Source organism: Catharus ustulatus, chromosome Z (assembly GCF_009819885.2).
Source record: "Catharus ustulatus isolate bCatUst1 chromosome Z, bCatUst1.pri.v2, whole genome shotgun sequence".
Lineage (NCBI taxonomy): Eukaryota > Metazoa > Chordata > Aves > Passeriformes > Turdidae > Catharus > Catharus ustulatus.
Genome location: NC_046262.2, coordinates 60,265,705 through 60,278,875, shown reverse-complemented (window position 1 = coordinate 60,278,875; position 13,171 = coordinate 60,265,705).

The following is a 13,171-nucleotide window of genomic DNA, read 5'->3' as shown; positions in this document are numbered from 1 at the left end:
TCCTGGCTCCCCAGTGAGATTCAGAGGCAAGCCCTGACCTTGCTTCCAGACCTGCCACTGGCCCTGGTCCTGGTTGACTCTGGACCTGGCTTACCCCCTGCCATGCCTGCCACACAGGTGTGCCTTATCACACACTAATTATAAAAATGAACTCAAAATCTTTAACCATGTGCCTATAAAGGTAATGTGCACATCCACTAACAAATACACAGCTCGAGGCTATGTTATACCAGTCCACAAGGTTGAGAGACTGCTCACACAGCTATTGCAGGAGTGAACAGCAAGATTCACCAGTAGCTGTGCCTAATCATTTAGTCTTCCAACAAGCTGATCAACGTGTAAACAAATTCAAACGCATGTCTGCCTTGTTTTTGATGACAAAAATAATTTTTAAAAGGTATTGAACACCTCTTGGGCCACAGCTGACATACTAATTTATAAAGAGAGAAGGTCCTGAGCAGAGACATTTACTATACATGAGTAGAAGTAGAAATAGTCACTTTCAGTCACAGCTGGATACAGCAAGATTATGAGATTAAAATTGTCACAGAGGAAGGTCAGCCAGCATGTCCTCCCCACCCAGATTTTCTTATTCCAATTATCTTTTTTTCTGTGTACTATTATCTGTGTACTATTACTGCAACATCTTTCACCTTACAAAGATTAATTGCAGATGAGTTTTAGTACTCAAAAGAAAGACTTCTAAAGCTGAGCAAAACCACTTTATCAATAAAATGTAATAAATACCCCTATATAAAAATATTATAATGCTATTGCTTAAAATAAAACTGAGGAATAAAAAAAATCATGCTAACTGCAGCAATGGAAAGCTCTATGATAATTAATTTGCCATCCTATATATGAGAATCATTTAGTACTGAGTTCAGTGTACATACAGGAAACCTGGCTCATTTTGGCAGTTAAACTAAGGCAGAAAGCTAAAACTGGACAGGGAGAAACATGGGGAGCTAAAGTTAGTGACTGCAGGACTCATTTCCACTTCCATATTTGAACATGTTACTAGAGAGAGCATTTCTGGTCAGCATCCACTAGCCTCTGTAAAACAGATCCCTTGATTCTATATCTACCTACTCTTTCTCTTTTAGAGGCATTTAGCTCCATACCCCAATTCCCTCCATTTTATCTAGGAATATTCTTCCCCCCTTGATACACCTGGGTCTCAGAGTGGGTTAGGAAGTGCCAAGCTGTGAAACTGGGACTTGGCTTTAGGACAAAGAAGGAAACATTAGAATAGATCTATTTTCTGGAAGGGAGACAAGGCAGACAGAGAGGCAGCTGGTGACAGGAGATGCGTTCTTCTGTCTTGACATTTGGGAGGATATGAAAACTGGACTTCCTGGTATTTTTCAAAGTCTGGCTTCATTCCTACCTGAAGTCTCATGGGTGGTACCCACACACTCAGACTCCTGAAAACCAGCATTATCACAACTTCACCATGAAAAAAAAGAAGTGCTGCATCTTGACAGTATTTATAGACACTCTGTGCAGCATTCAAGAGGAGAAAGCTCTGGTATGTATTTTTTCATACTTCTTACTTGAGAAGGAAATTGGCCTTTTTAAACTCTGTATCATGTCAAAATAAGAGAATCACAGAATCAGAATTGCTAGTGTTGGAATTGATCTCTGGAAATAATCCCATCCAACCTCCCACAGGCAGGGTAACGTACAAGCCCCACAGAAATGCAACCGGGGGAGGTTGGAATGCCTCCAGAGAAGGAAACTCAACAACCTCTGTTAGTAGCCTCTTGTAGCGCTCTGCCACCTTCAAGGTAAAGAAATTCTTCTGCATGTTAAGGTGGAACTTGACCTGTGTTTTAGTTTATGGCCATTTCTCCTTGTTCTGTCTCTTGGCACCGCTGAAAAGAGTCTGGCATCATCCTCTTGAGAACAATGTTTAAAATATTTTTAGGTGTTAATTAGATTCCCTCTCAATCTTCTTTTCTCTAGACTAAACAGGCCCAGCTCTCACAGTCTCTCCTCATGAACAGAGATGCTCCAGACTCCATCTTTGTTGCCCTCTACTCAACCCTTTCCAGTGCCTCCTTTTCATTCTTGCTCTGAGGAGTCCAGGACTGGAAACAGAACTCCAGATGTGGCTTTACCAGGGCTGAGTAAAGAGGTAGGATCTCCTCCCTTGACCTGCTGGTCACACTCCTCCCAATGCATTTCAAGATACCATTGGCCCTCCTGGTCTCAAGGATGTTGTTGGCTCATGGTCAGCTCGTAATATGTCAAGGCTCCCAAGTCCTTCTCCACATAGCCACTCTCCAGCAGGTCAGCAGCAACCTGTGCTGCTCCTTGGGTTATTCTTCCCCTGGTGCAGGACCCTGCATTTGCCCTTGTGGGCATGGCTCATTGTTTCTCTCCACCCAACTCTCCAGCCTATCAAGGTCCAGCTGAGTGGCAGGACAACCTTCAGGGGTATCAGTTGCTCTTCCTGATTTCATGTCATCAGCAAAATTATGTAGATTAAGCTGAGAGTACATTATATGGATTTCAGTGGGCAAGCTCACAAGTGGATGACGGCCACACTCCAGACTGGCTGAGATATCTGTCCTACTTGGGTATCGCCAGCACTGCTGTACCACCCCAGCTCATATTTCACTGAGAAACAGATAGAAAGTAAACAGCACCAACGTGAATTGGTGCACCTTACAGATGCAAGTAAAAGAAGGGATTTATCATTTTCTCAGGTGGCATGAATTGATGCAGCTTCAGTGTCTCACCACAAAAAATGTGAGCAAACCACACCAAAAAAACAACAGCAAGAACAACAGTAGGCAAAAACCAAGCAATTACAGTAAATTTGATGACTTTTATGACTGGGACATCCAACTGTTAGGAACTGAAATCACACCTTTCTGTGTGGAACGGAAATCATCTGATCACAGTCATAATGACTTTCAATCATCTTTTTCTTACTGTAGAATTAAACCAGCTTGTTTAGAGATGAAAAGAACTACATGTCCTAAGCAATTCCCCAGGCTGGAGCAGAAGGAACTGATACTAAACCCCTGAGTTTTGAAAGTTATTCCACTGAAATATGCCAGAGTGTCCATATCTTTTCAGGAAAAAAAAAAAGTTCCCTAACAATAAACAAACTAACAAAAAAGAAACCCCACTGGGAGAATGAAAGCAAAAGTTGGTAAGTATATTCCATTTTCTTACAAGTTGCATGTTACACTTTAATAAATTAAAGTCAAATACAGGGTTTATTTCTAGAAATCTAAAATATTCGAGCAGTTAAAATTTTTATTTAGTTCTTTTATGTCTTATTTTTGTAAAAATATATTTAGTTCAAGATTATGTGTTATTGTATAGAGTTGCAATTTTATTCCAAAAAGAGCCTGTATAGCAACAGTCCTTTTGTTAAATTGTATGCATCATAGAAACAGTTGCTGTCAATATTTTAATATCACTTAGACTGAATGAGACAAGAAAACCCCAAACATGTCATTCTAAGCAGATGGTTGTCATGGACTGCATACAACAACTAAGAGTTATGATACAAGTTTTTGCAACTTGATACTCTATAAACAATTCCTGCGAATAAATGCTGATTGAACTAAGCCTTGGGTAACACTTCAGCAAAATAATTCATTTTTATTATTTTCCTGGTCCTCAAGTTGTGTTTTAACATTTCTAGATACATGACAAATGGTCTGTAAAAGACTGTGCTCCCATCTTTTCACCAAGACTGAAAAAGCAGTGTACCCTCCACAGCAGGGCTGCTGCAAGCATTCCTTCAGGTTTAGAAATAGAAATAAAAATTATGAGTTTGAAAACAAAATTATAAAGAAATGTAAGAAGCACTAAATGGCTTTCTGAGGTTTAACATAAGGCGTTGTCACTTTGCCTTACCTCTTACTTTCTGAAGAGTAGGAGAAATTGCAGAAACAGCTCTGTACAGGTGATGGAGGTCAAATACATGGCCATACATGGAGCCAGTCTCTATCTTCATGAGAAGGCAAGAAAATTTAGGTGAAAAACCATGTAGTAGTAACACATTGTTTAGAAGTCTTTGTCCACATGCTTAACAATAGAAAACATTGATTTGACTATAAAATATTCTATCATTTCTTAACTGCTACCGGCTCCATCCATTCCAGGGGTCTTCTGGATTGACGACAGCTTGCTGTGCAACTTTTCCAAGAGATGTGGTGGTGTTTTGGAGCTGGAGCCAGGAGCTCTCATCAATAACCTCCCCTTGATCAGGATCCCTGTAGGGATACCATCCACAATGGTCCCTTTGCTGCCCTGGTCTCTAATTCTTACCCGTAACCTTTTGACCTGCTCAGGGTCGTTCTTCAGAGACAACTCTTCATAATCTCCCCAGTTCTGATGTAGAGAATAACACCTCCACCCTTTCTTCCTCTTGTGTCCCTTTGGAACAGCCTTCATCAATATACACATTCCAGTTATGGGAATCTTGCCACTATAGGTCATAACTGTTCAGCAGCACAGTACCTTCCACTTCCTCCTGTTTGTTGCCTGTGTGGTATGCAAAAAATGAAAGAAGTTAAATGCTTCTCTTAAGGCTTTCCTCCACCTTCTCTGCCTTTCAGTTTGTTTCTTAGAGTTATTTGTGATGCAAGCATGGAATGAAACTGTGTCATTTCAAATGATACTAGGCAGAACTTCTCACACTCAGTAGCACTCAGAGTGCTGGGAAGATTGAATAAAGTGTGTAAACAGAATTAATGCAAGTGCCAGAGGTAGTATTGTTTAGACAAGTAGAGTTCAGAAATGTAACCGCTGCATTCTGCTCTGCAAACTTGTGTACTCTTCACCTAATGCAATCCTTCTCTGCAAGTACCTGTGATCATCTTGTGCAGACACACAATAAACTCAGGTAGGAAAATTACAGAGAAACAACTGGTGAAACATATACTTCAGAAGGACAAAAGGTGAAACGTATACTTCAGAAGGACAAAAATGCTAGGAAATCCAGAGCAGATCCTTTTTGGTTTTGTGCCCTTGTTTTGGTTTAAAATATTTTATAGCTGTTAAAAGCAATAATCTAAACATGAATGATCTCTCTATTTGCCCTATGGAATATTTCTAAAAAGTAATTATATGTGTCTGTTTGTTTTGTGTACAGCATAGTTTCCTTGACTGCCTTGAGCTGTTGCAATAGATGGATAATATTGTGAACACCAACTTCAATGAGTATAAACACTTTTATTTGTATTGATTCTCTCCTATTTTACCAATTTTACTTCTATTTTACTCCTATCAGTATTGTACTTGATACTGAACAAGTTTATAAGAAGGATGATGAAAGCATTGCCCAATCATAAGTTACTACTAAAAAAGCTTCTCTTCATAGTATCTGGAATAAACATGTTCTCTGTAAATCCTGGATCTATTGAAAAAACCTAGGGATGCCCAGCACCTTGCAGAACAGGATTTCAGCATGTGCAGTGGTTCAGAAGTGGCCTTTGAAATTCTTCTGTTGTCATTCCACAAGGCATCTAACATATAAGAAGAATCTCCCAGTCCTGGATCTCAGGCAGACTTTACACAGACGAAGCGCAACTACAGTTTTTGGTCCTATTTAATCTTAAATTTTATCATAAATCATAAATAGCAGTAAACTGATGGTCATCAGTCCCTGTTTCCTCTGAAGCTAGAAGTTTTCATCCCTACTGTGTGCAGGTACAGAAAAGAGTAAGGGAGGGAATAGGCTATACCAAAGAATTTGTGGATGTCCTGGCTCTGGCCAGTAGCCAGGAGTGGCATGGCTAGGACTCGGAGTTTGCTCTATACCACCTCATACCATCTCTGGGTTTGGGGAAAGGGATTCCCTTCCACGTCAGGTAGCCTGGTAAGGTCAGGTGCTGTTTGGGGCTCCAAGTAGTATAGTGGTCAGCACTTGCACGTGAATCGTTCATCTCTTGTACACTTTTGTTCATAATATTGATACTGCTACTGTTCATTTTCTTATCTCAGTGCTCTTTCCAGTAAATTATTCTTATAACAGCCTGTGATACCTTTTGTCCTTCCAATTATCCTCTCCAGCTTGCCACCAGAGGGGAGAGGAAAAGGAATGAGCAAAGAGTGCACTTAAGTGTTTCAGTGGGAACACTGAATGGGAAGTACCATTCCTAAACCATGACAATTCACCATATACACAAAATGCAAATTAGCAAAATAGACCATTTTCTCATGTACACTGTACAGTCTACCAGAGATTTACCCAAGCTGTCAATATTACTGCAATATGTATTGTGCAGCTCTGTTCAAAAGCCTGTCATTTAAAAACCTACAAGTAGGCAAGCTGATAGAAAATTGGACTATCAGAGTTGGAGCTAAACATCTGAACTGAGCAGAGTGCACACAGTATATGATTTAAATAAATTCTCCCATATGGATGCAGAAAATTGATGTTATATTTCTTGGGTATTTTTTTTAATCATTTAGAGTACCCATGTGGCTGAAGAAGAGCATAATTTACACAAGATTTTAAAATAACAGGTCATGAAATTTTTTCTCCAGAGAGTGTCTGTATATAAGTACTGTGCACAACTTTTCCTTCTTTCTGTAGTTCTCAAATATTCAGAATAAAAGATGTTGTCATATGTGTCCATATATTTGTTGAAAGAAGTTCAAAGGTACTGTTATAATGCTATAACTAGATATATATAGCTTAGGTATAGTAAAATGAAAAGATTAATGCTTTGGTTTCTCTTAGATCAGAACCTGTAAATTGTACCCTTAATAACTAGAAGGTGAAATGAATAATGACCTGAGTTTGGTGACCCACAAGTAGATTCAGATGAATACAAGTGTTCTAAAGTTCTAATGGGTTTTTTAAAAACCTTTATAAGAATCTGGCATTTTTTTTTGCCTTTTCATATTTGTGATGAAAATCCAAAGATAAAATATTCCCAGTGGTGTTTCATTATTTTCCCTATCTTTCTTGATACATCATTTGTGTACAAAGTAAAGACTAAAGGGTTTGCATCTAAGCAAAAAAGGTATTTCTGAGGAATTACAGTAATTTCGTGATTATAAGCCACACTGAGTATAAGCCACATTTCCGGGTGCCAGCAACTTTTCATTCTTTGTCCATATATAAGCCGCACCTGATTATAAGCTGCACCTTACAATACAGAGTGTGATAAAAGGTATTTATTCTATCACCATCTGTTGAGGGTGGGGGCAGTGATGTTTATCTCAACGGGAGATATTCTGCTAATGGGCCATCCATTGAAACCAGGTGGGGCATTTTATTCTTTATCTTTTCACAACCCATCCTTCCTCCAGAGAGTTATCTTCTGCTAATGGCCCACTGAGTCCCATTGTGCGACTGATAAAATTGCTTCATCCCATTGGAAGTTGCTCCAGCCAGGGGGAAGAGTCCAACATTTCTTACCAAGATAAAACCAGAGGTTTTGGGACACTAAGGTAGCCCCTTTCTCGACAGGACTCCAGAGAAAAACTGGATTCCTCCACATCACCACTGGACCTCCAGAGGGAAACTGCACCTTCTGCAGGAGCACTGCTTCAACTGAATCACATCTGTCACTGCAAGAGGATGCAGCCATCATTTAATGGGACTGCTACCAACACCCTGCCTGATGGAGTGTCAGGTTGTACTCTGACTTTGTTTGTTTGGAGTTTGGGTTTGGAGTTTGTTTCTTTGTAGTACTGTATTTCTATTTTGATTTCCCTAGAAAAGAACTGTTATTCCTAATTCCCATATTTTTGACTGAAAGCCCCTCGATTTCAAAATTGTAATAATTTTGAGGGAGGGAGTTTACATTCTCCATTTCAAAGAGAAGCTCCTGCCTTTCTCAGCAGACACCTGTCCTCCAAACTAAAACAGCAACTGTTTGTTCTTTGTCCATATATAAGCCGCACCTGATTATAAGCCGCACTTTGGGTTCGGACCAAAATTTTAGTCAAAACGGTGCGGCTTATAATCATGAAATTACTGTAACCTTACTAGTAAAATGCTCAGTCTAAGAAGTTTCTGGAGCTGGAAAAGGAAGGAAAAGAAATTGTGGTTCCTCATTTTCCTATTTCCACTTAGTAGTGAAGATTTGTCAAGTCATTTATCTTCACGGATGGGCAGATCAGTCCTACATGATCCTGCTCATTATGTGCTTTTTTATGTGCATATTTCTGCTTTCTCAAGTGCATATTTTGCTTTCTTTGTGTGGTGTTTCATACTTCTCTTTTTTGATATGTTTTACCCTAATTGCAGCATCCTTTAAAATGCTTGCAAAATTTAAAACAAGAGAGATGTTCTAGCAAAATATTGGTATTTATTTTGGTGTTTATTACTTTTTCTCTTCGGGTTATTTGTCCCATTGCCTTCTGTATCTCCTTAAGTTCTAATTATGTGCTGGAAAGGCAAATGGTATTTGGAATCATCAGCAATGTCGAGGTTTATACCAATATGTGTGTATGCAAACTGCATATGCATATTAGATATGCATAAATATCCACCAAGTTCATTAGATCAGTGTTTTCAGCTATGAAACTTTCTTCTGCAGCCTATAGTCTTTCTAGACAACTTCTTTGCACACTTTAAGACTGTAAAGCAAGAACAGTTTTGCACTTTGATACCATTCAGAACACAACACTGACTCTGATACTGGTATTTCAATGCTATTGGCATGACCAGTACATACAAACGTCAAATAATCTCCTGAATATAAGCATTTCATACCTGTTCTGAATTATATACACATAAAGACCTGTATAAAGATCCACAGGTCTCAGCACAGTTGAGTATTAAAACTTAACTTTCAACAAGTCCTGCCAAACCAGGACTTTTTTTTCTTATTGTTCAACTTAGTACTATCAATGCTAAACTTTCAGTTTCTTAGAATATACACTAGTTCTCTAGGATCCTGTATACTATCATATTTCCCCCCCGCCAATCTCAGAAGCTATGATGTGTGTTAGGTATAGTATCTGCAAATGAGGTTCTGCATGGAACTAGAACTCATAGTGCAAATACACCTTAGAAACTTTTCTCCTATGATCTCAGCTAATGATAGCTCAGGCAGATTGAAGACACAGCTTAGGTGAGGGTTTTATCACAGGCTGACGGATGAAGAGATGTTTCAGGCAGACAGCACTGGAGGCTGTGAGAAGCCTCTTGTGGCCTCCTCCCACACTAATGAGCGCTGTTGAGTCACTTTTGTTCATGGTTCTTCCATGCCACAGCGAAAAATCCCTCACAAAGACAGCACGCATTTTTTCAATGCTTTTATTTTGTTTAAAGACATATTAGCTTTACTTTTCTGAGAAACACCCTTCTCTTATCTGACTCAAGCCCTTTTTTTCCAAACAAGACTACTTTCTACATTAAGGTTTCTCAGAAAACTCATGAAAGCATTTTATTTCAACAGAGAAAACTCTTAGTAGGCTCAATATAGTCTGATTGGTAAAAGTAGCACTGTCAAAATGTAGTCATAGACTGATTACGTTATTACATTTTTAGATAATTTCTACATGTCATAATACTAGTTTTGGTTGACTAGGCAAGAATCTGATATCCTTGGAGAATTGCTATAAATATACATGAAGAAAAATTTTAGAAATTGAGAACATAGAGAGACCCTTAATGTCCACTAGTGAAAACTATCATAGGTGGAAAGATAGATACTAATCTTTATCCTTCAGTTAAATTAGAGGACCTAATTAATAGTTATTTCATATCCTTAATTACTGAAAATCTGTTTTATGAGCAGTGAAAATGATGGAGTAGAGTCATACAATCGCCGTATGTACTAAAAATGGAACATTGTCCTGTCTCAGGAATATGAAAAAAGACAGGAAAAGCAAAATATTGGCAATGCTGGTAATGTTTTTAATGCAGTTTTACTTTTGGAAGGATAGATAGTGCTAATTACCTCAGCATGGTGGTTCTTATACTGAAAGAATATTGATGATCTTTCTGTAGACCTGGAGATCAGCATCTTCCAATCACTGACCAGTTAAAGCTTCTTGGTCCCATAGTGAATGAGATGGAAGAGGATAACATCTGCTGTTCTGAACATGAAATTTTATATTAACCATCTACAATTCAGATTATCTGCAATATAGAATACATGTATCAATGACTACCTAACAACAGAATACTGAATGTTTTTACTTCTTGTGCCATAAAGTCTAAAGGATCAGAAGAGACAGTTTGTTTGTTCTGTCACTTGCAGAATACATTTTTAGCAGTTTATTTGTCAAAGAGTTTTCAAGCCAATATATATACAGAAATTTCACGACTATAAGGCGCACCCTTATGACAAAAATTTTTCCCTGAACCCGGAAGTGCACCTTATAGTCCGGTGCGCCTTATCTGATCTACAAAGTTGCGACATTTGCCAACCCGGAAGTGCGAGCCCGCCGGCATCGGGGCCTCCCCCGTGCGGGGCGGGTCCACCGGCATCGGGGCGTCCCCGCCGGCATCGGGGCCTTCCCTGCGCGGGGCGGGCCCGCCGGCATTGGGGCCTCCCCCGCGCGGGGCGGGGCGGGCCGTCCCCGCCGGCATCGGGGCCTCCCCCGCGCGGGGCGGGGCGGGCCGTCCCCGCCGGCATCGGGGCCTCCCTCGCGCGGGGCGGGGCGGGCCGTCCCCGCCGGCATCGGGGCCTCCCTCGCGCGGGGTGGGGCGGGCCGTCCCCGCCGGCATCGGGGCCTCTCCCGCACGGGGCGGGGTGAAAGCCGCAGGAATCGGATCGGCTGCCGCGCGGGAAGGGGCGAAAGCCGCCGGAATCACAGCGGCCGCCGCGCGGGGGGGGCGAAAGCCGCCGGAATCACAGTGGCCGCCGCGCGGGGGGGGCAAAAGCCGCCGGAATCACAGCGGCCGCTGCGCGGGGGGGGCGAAAGCCACCGGAATCGGAGCGGCTGCCGCGCGGGGAGGGGGCAAGCAGCTGGAATCGGGGCAGTGGTGGCACGGGGCAAGCCTGCCGGCATTGGGTCACCCGGAGCGCCAGGGAACTCCCAGAACAGCGGGGCCCTGGGGATGCTGCACGGAGCGGCGGTGGGCATAGCCCGGCCCTGCCGGGTACAGGCAGGCCCGGGAGCCAATGGCTGCCGGATTGAGGCGGGGCCTCGGCCAGCAAGCGCGCGGGAGGAGCTGGGGGCGGAGCCTCGCTGCAAAAAAAACCCAGTGCGTCTTATAGACCGATGCGCCTTATCTGATCTACAAAGTTGCAAAATGTACCGGTTCCCGGGGGGTGCGCCTTATAGTCCGGTGCGCCTTATGGTCGTGAAATTACTGTATTTAAAAAAAACCCCATAACCGAGTGGTTTTTAATATATATTTTCATTGATCCTATATGTTAAGTAAAAAGATCTTTTTGGAAGCATTAATTTGGCTTTTACTCTTAGATGCCAGTGTCTATGTTTAATCACTTCATAGATGAAAATAAGTCTTAGATCATGACATGATTCACAATCTGTGTAACTTTATGGCATGAACTAGGGCTGCTAGTTATTGGTAAATACTAGGATTTGCTTTGGTAAATTCTTTATGTAATGGTCAGCTAGAAGGTAGTGCTAAAACACTTCTGTTGTTGCACCTTATTTTATAAAAAGGTTGAAAATAAAAAAATATCATCTATGAAGCAGTACTGCTAAATATAAGTAGGATTTGCTCTGTGCATGTTTTGAAGTCACAATGGACAAAGCTCACTCCTGATTTTCAATCTGCTTCACATTCCTTGCGTGCCCATGCTAACTTAATCAGTGATCAGGGCATGTAAACGGTGAATAATGGGACCCTTTAATCTCCTCTGCTGAACACTGATGACAGAAGGGGAAACAGGAGGCTCACGCTGCAGCTGAACCAGAATTCAGCATTCTTCAACAAATTTGCACCAGGGATAAATAACTTGTCTGCTGTAATTAAAAATTGTATAAATATCAAAATGTGCAAATGACAGTGAAAAATTTTATGTATGCAGAGGATGGAAAATTATTATTTATGTTGTTGATAAACTAATCACAGATACTACATAGCCTGTATGAGTTCATCTCTGATGTTCACCAAGAAAGTAGAAATGCAAATATCTATAAAGAAGAGAACATAGAAAGAAAAAAATTAATATCTATATCAATGTGGAATAGCTATGTGGAATGACCCTACATACTGAAGAATCTTTGAAGTTTCCTTCCTTCACTGTAAAATTTGTTGCCAAACTTTGGAACTGACAGCGCATGGAAGTGGTGGAGTCACCATCCCCAGAGGTATAAAAGAAAAAACTTGTGATGTGTGGTATGTGCTACAGTCTACAGAGGTGATCTGCTAGAGTTTGGGCTCAATGATCTTGGAGGTCTACTCCAACCTAAATGATTCTGTGATTCTCTGCTTATATTTAGCAGGAAACATGGAGATCATAATTTGTAATCATATTATAATTTACAAGTTCCTTTTTTTGAAAAGATTCTTCACTGCATAAAGTACTAAAGTTTCAACTGACCAAGAGAGGAAAAATCTTTTCTCATAATAAATTAATAATCCAGAGACTGATTCCATAATTTGAAACTAATTGTAAGATCACAGAATTGATTCCAGGGTATTTCAGGTCATTAGAGAACACAGCAGGTCTTCAGTTCAACACTCCGCTTGTTGACCAGGTTGCGAGTGTTTTATCCCATGGGAACTGGAAAACCTCCAAGGAGGGATTGAACCAACTGGCCTACGATTATCAATGAGGAAAATATTCTCTTTGTTTCCATCCCCTCTGTCCCTGCTCAGCTTTGTGCAGAACCGAACACAGGACCTTCTCCCCAGAGCCTTCCCCAGTTCCACAAGTTTTCTGGGCTTTGCCTGCCTAGGACATGCTTGTGCAGTGCTCCTGCCCCGAGTCCATGGGGACTCCCTCAACTCCTTGCCAGTCCTGGTCCCAGTGAAAGGCAAATCCTACCCTCACACATATTGACCAAGTGAAAGAGTTTAATATCTTTTCTGACTGATTTAATGATTTGATAATGGTGCCCCAAATATTTTGCAATTTTTCATAGTCTGTAATGCATAAAATAATCAGAAAATAATTATTTGCATATGAATTTAAATAAAAACCCTAATTCTCATGAATAAAGGGCGTTTGGCTATCTGCCCTGTCAGCTAGCAAGCGTGACTCCCTTTCCCAGAAGAGTAACTTCTGATACACGTAGTACAACACAAACCAAA